Below are 6,181 nucleotides of genomic sequence, written 5' to 3'. Positions count from 1 at the left end.
TCAGTTTGAATGATAAAAATCAGTCGAAAAATGCATCTTTTCCCGATATTTCACAGTTTGACGTCGCGAAAATAATATTTAAGGAATGACTGTAATATTTTTTCTGTCTATGAAGAAATAACATTACAAATTTTGTGCACACTGAATAACGCGCGTAGCGGGTCATTTAACAGTGTGCACCACATTGTTTATGTTATTTCGAAAAGACAGAAAAATTATTACAGTCATTTCTTATAATTTAATTCTAAATTCCATTTTAAACTGAAGAAAACCATGAAAAAACGTTGATGGTGTCACTGTCACATGACTTAATTATGTCTATGGGCTCATTGCAAAATAACGTCGGCCATCAGAAGACACGTTCGTCCAAAATTAAATTATTTTACGTTAGCAACGTCATTTAATACGTCCCCTGTAACTGTATCGTATGCCCTTTTAAAAAAGCCAATCTTTTGTGTCAGCTGATTGGCAACGTCACAATTTGGTTTGGCTATTCTAATTTACTCCCACTGTTATGTTATAACGGAAACATAAACAAAAGATGATACGAACGTTTTGAAAGCACAATTTCTGAAATGAAAATTTAATTAAAAAAACGTGCATTCAGAAAGTAGTAATTAAACAGATAAAAAAAGATAGAGGTCTAAACAATTCATTTTCCGTCTGCATACAAATTCACAGGTTGAAAAATTACGACAGTACCAATGTCATTACCAGCTCGGTTTGAAACACTAGAAGAGATAAAAGAAAGGAGTTATGAAATTTAACTATAAAAACATTTAAAACATTTTCAGAGCACTACACAGTTCAATCAGTTCAGACTGACTGTGTTGTAAAGGTTTTTAAGCACCAATTGTGGCAATTTAAGCTTACCAATGCACAATTCTTGCATAAATCTCAATCTGAAGAGGAACTTTTCAATTAGGATACTGATGAACCAGATAAAAGAAGTACTGATCCACACACAACGGTGAGGATGAAGTTGAACGAGACATTGAAGGCACTGCCCCCAACAAAAGATGTTTTAATATTGTTCAGAGACTGAACTGAACAAAATTTCCAAAGCTAGGAATTTAAAGTATACTAAAAACAGAGACAATTTTGGGGGTAAAAATATTAAGACGTATTAATCAGTGATGAATTTATATGTAGTGAAAATTTTAAAAGCAAGAGTTAAAACACTCTATCATACTGGTTTAAAAAGTAACTTGAAAATTATTTTGGTTTTTGCCGTTTTCATATTAAAGAATATAAAATGTTAAAATTTATTTGTATCAAAGTTACCAGATTTGATACGGTACAAATGACATTCATGATATTTGCCGTGGTGAGATATGAGTCGAACTTTAATTTCCAGGGTTTGTAGTTCCCAGTGTGGGAACGGAACTGTACGATTTTCTTCTAATTTGGTCATTCGGGAGACTGTCAAGCGGTGCTCCGTCATTTGCAAAATAACAAGTTGCTTGATGGAAACTTTGACGAACTCTTATGTTCCTATATATCGTTTCTGCTTTAAGTTTTGATAGCTAAAACATTCTTGTAAATATGAACCAATCAAATAATAAGAAACACATATGAACCCAAACGTTTTCATTAGAATGGTGGAGCTCCGTGTAAAACGATCAAAATTGTCACACAACAGCGAGCAAAAATGTCAAATAAACATCGAAAAATCAATGTTTGCTACCTGAATTTTCACATGTACCTTTATTAATATATAGTCTTACCTGTCTGACAGTTTCAAAGCCATTGTCCCAGTAGAAATCTAAATATATTCATTTTCTTCAAGTCGGATATTTTTATTGACTGTACAATCGCTCGCAAGTTAACTGTAATATCACTCGGAGCTTTCCTGTACAACCGCTTGGAGCATTTCTTTTCATCGTTTGGCCAACTAGACTTCTCTGAAAGGAGGGTAACCTACCTTACCGTGTTTTTACTTCACGGTCCAGCTACCAACCTTAACCTTAACCTTAATTCTCTCCGCGCCAGAAGTCGCATAAGGCCTACACGCTGCTTTTCCACCCTTTTCTATCTTTTGCCGCTGTTCTGGCTACGTTCCAACTTGTCCATCCTTGTTGGTTCCTTTCTCTCTCTGTTGTTCTTCTCCATGTAGTTTTTGGCCTTCCTCTAGTTCTTTTCCCTTCAGGTGCCCATTGTAGAGCTACATAGCTGTTGTTGTCTCTTTCACGTCTTAATGTATGTCCTATCCATGTCCACCGTCTCCTTCTGATTTCACAACTGATGTTTCTGGTGTTAGCTATTTCGTTTACTGTTTTGTTTGATGTTTTACTCTGCCATCTTATTTTTAGGATCTTTCTAAGGCATTGGTGTTCTACAGTATTAAGTTTCTTTTCTTCAATGTTTGTTAATTTCCATGTTTCGCATCCATACAATAATACAGGTCTTACTAATGATTTATAAAGGTGATTTTTTGTTTTTCGGCCAATTCCTCTTGCATACCATATATTTCTTAGGCGATGGAATGTCCCTCTTGCTTTCTGTATTCTGTTTTTGATGTCATAACTGCCTCCTCCCTCTTTGTCCATGATTGCTCCAAGGTATGTAAACTTATCTACATCTTCTATTTTCTGGTCGTATAACGTTATCAACTCTTTATTCTTTGTTTGCTTGGATCTCAGAGTTTTACACTTTTTGGGGTTTAGTTTCATTCCAACTCTTTCAGCTTCAGTCGTTAATTTCTGTGCTTTTTCATCAAGGTCGCTAAATTTTGAGGAAAGGAGTGCGATGTCGTCCGCAAAGTCAAGATCTTCTAGAACAGTATTAAAGTTCCATCGTATCCCTCTTGCTTTGTCTGCAGTTGTTTTCCGCATGATCCAGTCTATGACTAGAAGGAAAAGAAAACCTGACATTACGCATCCCTGTTTCACTCCTGATTTTATCTCAAACCATTCTGATGTTTCTCCCTGATCGATGACAGAACACTTAAATCCTTTATATATCTCCTTTATGGTTCTTATGATCTTGTCTGGTATTCCATAGCTCTTCATGATATACCATAGACTCTCTCGGTGGACTGAGTCAAATGCTTTTTCGAAGTCTATAAAAAGTATTATTAAAGCTGCCCTCCATTCATTTGTTTGCTCAAGTATGTTTCGAAGGATAAAAATCTGTTCAGTTGTTCCTCTTTTTGGTCTAAATCCTGCCTGCTAGCAAGCAAGCTAGTCAAATGTATTACTTTTTCCTACACACTCATTGCATTTTGCTGTAATAGTTTCTTGTGGCATATGACTAATTATAACTCTTAAGTAGATAATGCTTACTACTATCTCTTCTGCCACACTCATGATCATTTTATGTTTTCCATGATACTGTTGTCATATAAATATTTATTAAAACTACTGCAATCCAATATAATATATGTCTGGCATGATTTTCTCTCCTTTTTCTGTTACAACTTGATAACAGTTACTTATTTGGTAATGTTATCATTTTTTAAAAACCTAAATTACACACCCAAAAGTGTTAATGATATTTGAAGCTTTTATTTGAATGCATTAGCGGATTCGGTATGCGGGGAGAGGGAGTTTTGGTGGTTGAAACCTCATTTTTCCATTTTTTTTTAATTTTGTGGACGTTTCAGGGTGTTCCGTGGTTTGGATCCCCCATTTGACAGAAAGGCGGGATCCGCACCTGGTCTGATATCGTCAATGATACTATGATGATTCGATCATTCATCTGACTTTTATAGTTTGGTCTTGTGCTGTGCTAGTTTTTGGGAGAAATGAGCGCACACAGACCGTGGCATTTTAACCCTGCCAATTTCTTTATGTACCTGTTGCAAGTCAAGAGCTCGTAGTTCAGTGGTTGTCGTTGGTTCATGACTGTCATATATGTTTTTCATAAATTGTTTCATTATGAATTAGGCCGTCAGTTAAATTCGAAAGATATTGATTCTTATTTTTCATGTCGGGACCCTTTAAAGCCGACTATAAATGCTTAAATCAATTTAATTTTTTTAACTTTGACAATCATATCACATCTCCTTATTTTTCTATTAAAGATATAAATGTGGTTTGATAAAATGTTGTTCTCACTAAAAAAATAACCAACTGTTTCGTTCATTTGTCCGATGCTATAATCTTTCAGATAACAAGTTCTCTCCCATCCTTGATAAAATTTGATTTTACTAGAGCTTTTCCTATCAGTAGCTATAGCTTGCAATAAACAGACATTTCATTTGAAATTATACCACATCTTCTGATTTTAATATCATTTTTATTGACATATACGTGTCTTTTCTTGGATCAGTGGTTAGCTACCACCATTCCACATTCAAATTCCTTGTTATAGTCACCAAATTAAAAAGTGTTGGGTATGTGTAGATATACTATAGGAGGAGCTAAATTTCACGAGAAAGCTTTGCTTTCGAGTGAAAAGTTCATCCTATGGTGTATTTACACATAGCCAAGCACTTTTTTCTTTGGTAAATGACATGTGTCAAAGTTCACAACTGATATCACAGGGAAAAAAATGTGTTACATTGTAGTTTCTGGCTAAAAGTGTGAGGTATCTAACATACACCACATGACCATGTTCAAGCTTCTGGTAACCCAATCAGAGGGTCGATATGGAACTGTGGTGTATGTTTCGATACCCACACACTTTTTCAATGGAAAATCAAACAAGCTATGGTACATATCAAGTTACAATATCCCGATCCTGTGATGAAAAATTCTTTGTTGAATTGTTCAAATATGTATTTAAAAAAAAAATGTAAATTGCTGGTTTATAATATATTAAGTAAAATTCAAAATATGTCAATTACCATTCCAGAGAATCTAGTCACCTTTTCGGTATATATAAATATTTATTTTGTACGAGGATTATTTTCATTTTTATTTTAGTTTAGATTCTTAACATATTTTGTACTGTCCTTTTCTTTTTGTCTTGTATACTTATCCAGTGGGTGTTTGTTTATGTGTTACATATTTGTTTTTCGTTCATTTTTTGTACATAAATATGCCGTTAGTTTTCTCGTTTTACATTGTTATTTCGGGGCATTTTTTTAGCTGACTATGCGATATGGGCTTCGTTCATTGTTGACGACCGTATGGTGACCTATAGTTGGTAATTTCTGTGTCATTTTGGTCTCTTGTGGAGAGTTGTCTCTTTGACAATCATACCACACCCGTGGCGGATCCTGAACATTTCCTAAGGGGGGCCCCGCTGACTGACCTAAGAGGGGGTCCGCTCCAGTCATGCTTCAATGATTCCCTATATAGTCAACAACATTTTCCCACGAAAGGGGGGAAGGGGGGGGGGGGCTTGGATCCGCCTATGCACATCTTCTTTTTATATCTATCGTACACATTTTGTTTTGTTCTGATATAGTCACCTTAAAAGGGTTCTTTGATAGAATCTTAATTGTCAAAATGACTGGTTTTATGCTTATTTTCACTTCAAATACCATAGATGAAAATAATAGGACAGCAAGAAACAACCAATGCAATGCATATGCAATGTATTTAATAAATTTGGCCACGCAATTCTACAGGAAAGCTCCAAGCGATTGTACAGGAAGGCTCCGAGTGATATTACAGTAAACTTGCGAGCGATTGTACAGTCCATAAAAATATCCGACAAGAAAAAAACGAATATATTTAGATTTCTACTGGGACAATGGCTTGGAAACTGTCAGATAGATAAGACTATATATCAATAAAAGTACATGTGAAAATTCAGGTAGCAAACATTGTTTTTTCGATGTTTATTTGACATTTTTGCTCGCTGTTGTGTGACAATTTTTATCGTTTTACACGGAGCTCCACCATTCTAAGGAAAACGTTTGGGTTCATATGTGTTTCTTATTATTTTATTGGTTCATATTTACATAAAAATGTTTTAGCTATCAAAACTTGAAGCAGAAACGTTATATAGGAACATAAGAGTTCGTCAAAGTTTCCATCAAGCAGCTTGTTATTTTGCAAATGTCGGAGCACCGCTTTACAGTCTCCCGAATGACCAAATTAGAAGAAAATCGTACAGTTCCGTTCCCACACTGTGTAGTTGGGGTGGGGAAGCGGATGGTCCTTCAGTTCTGTGTTATAATCCTGGTACCTTTGATAACTATTAATTCTTTAATCAAATTTTAGGTCATTTTCTCTATTTTTTATATTCTATGTCACTTGTTCTTTATTCTCTATTCTCTACTCTTTAT

This window comes from Mytilus trossulus, chromosome 1, assembly GCF_036588685.1.
Source record: "Mytilus trossulus isolate FHL-02 chromosome 1, PNRI_Mtr1.1.1.hap1, whole genome shotgun sequence".
In the NCBI taxonomy this organism is placed as follows: domain Eukaryota; kingdom Metazoa; phylum Mollusca; class Bivalvia; order Mytilida; family Mytilidae; genus Mytilus; species Mytilus trossulus.
This window is presented reverse-complemented; position numbering follows the sequence as displayed.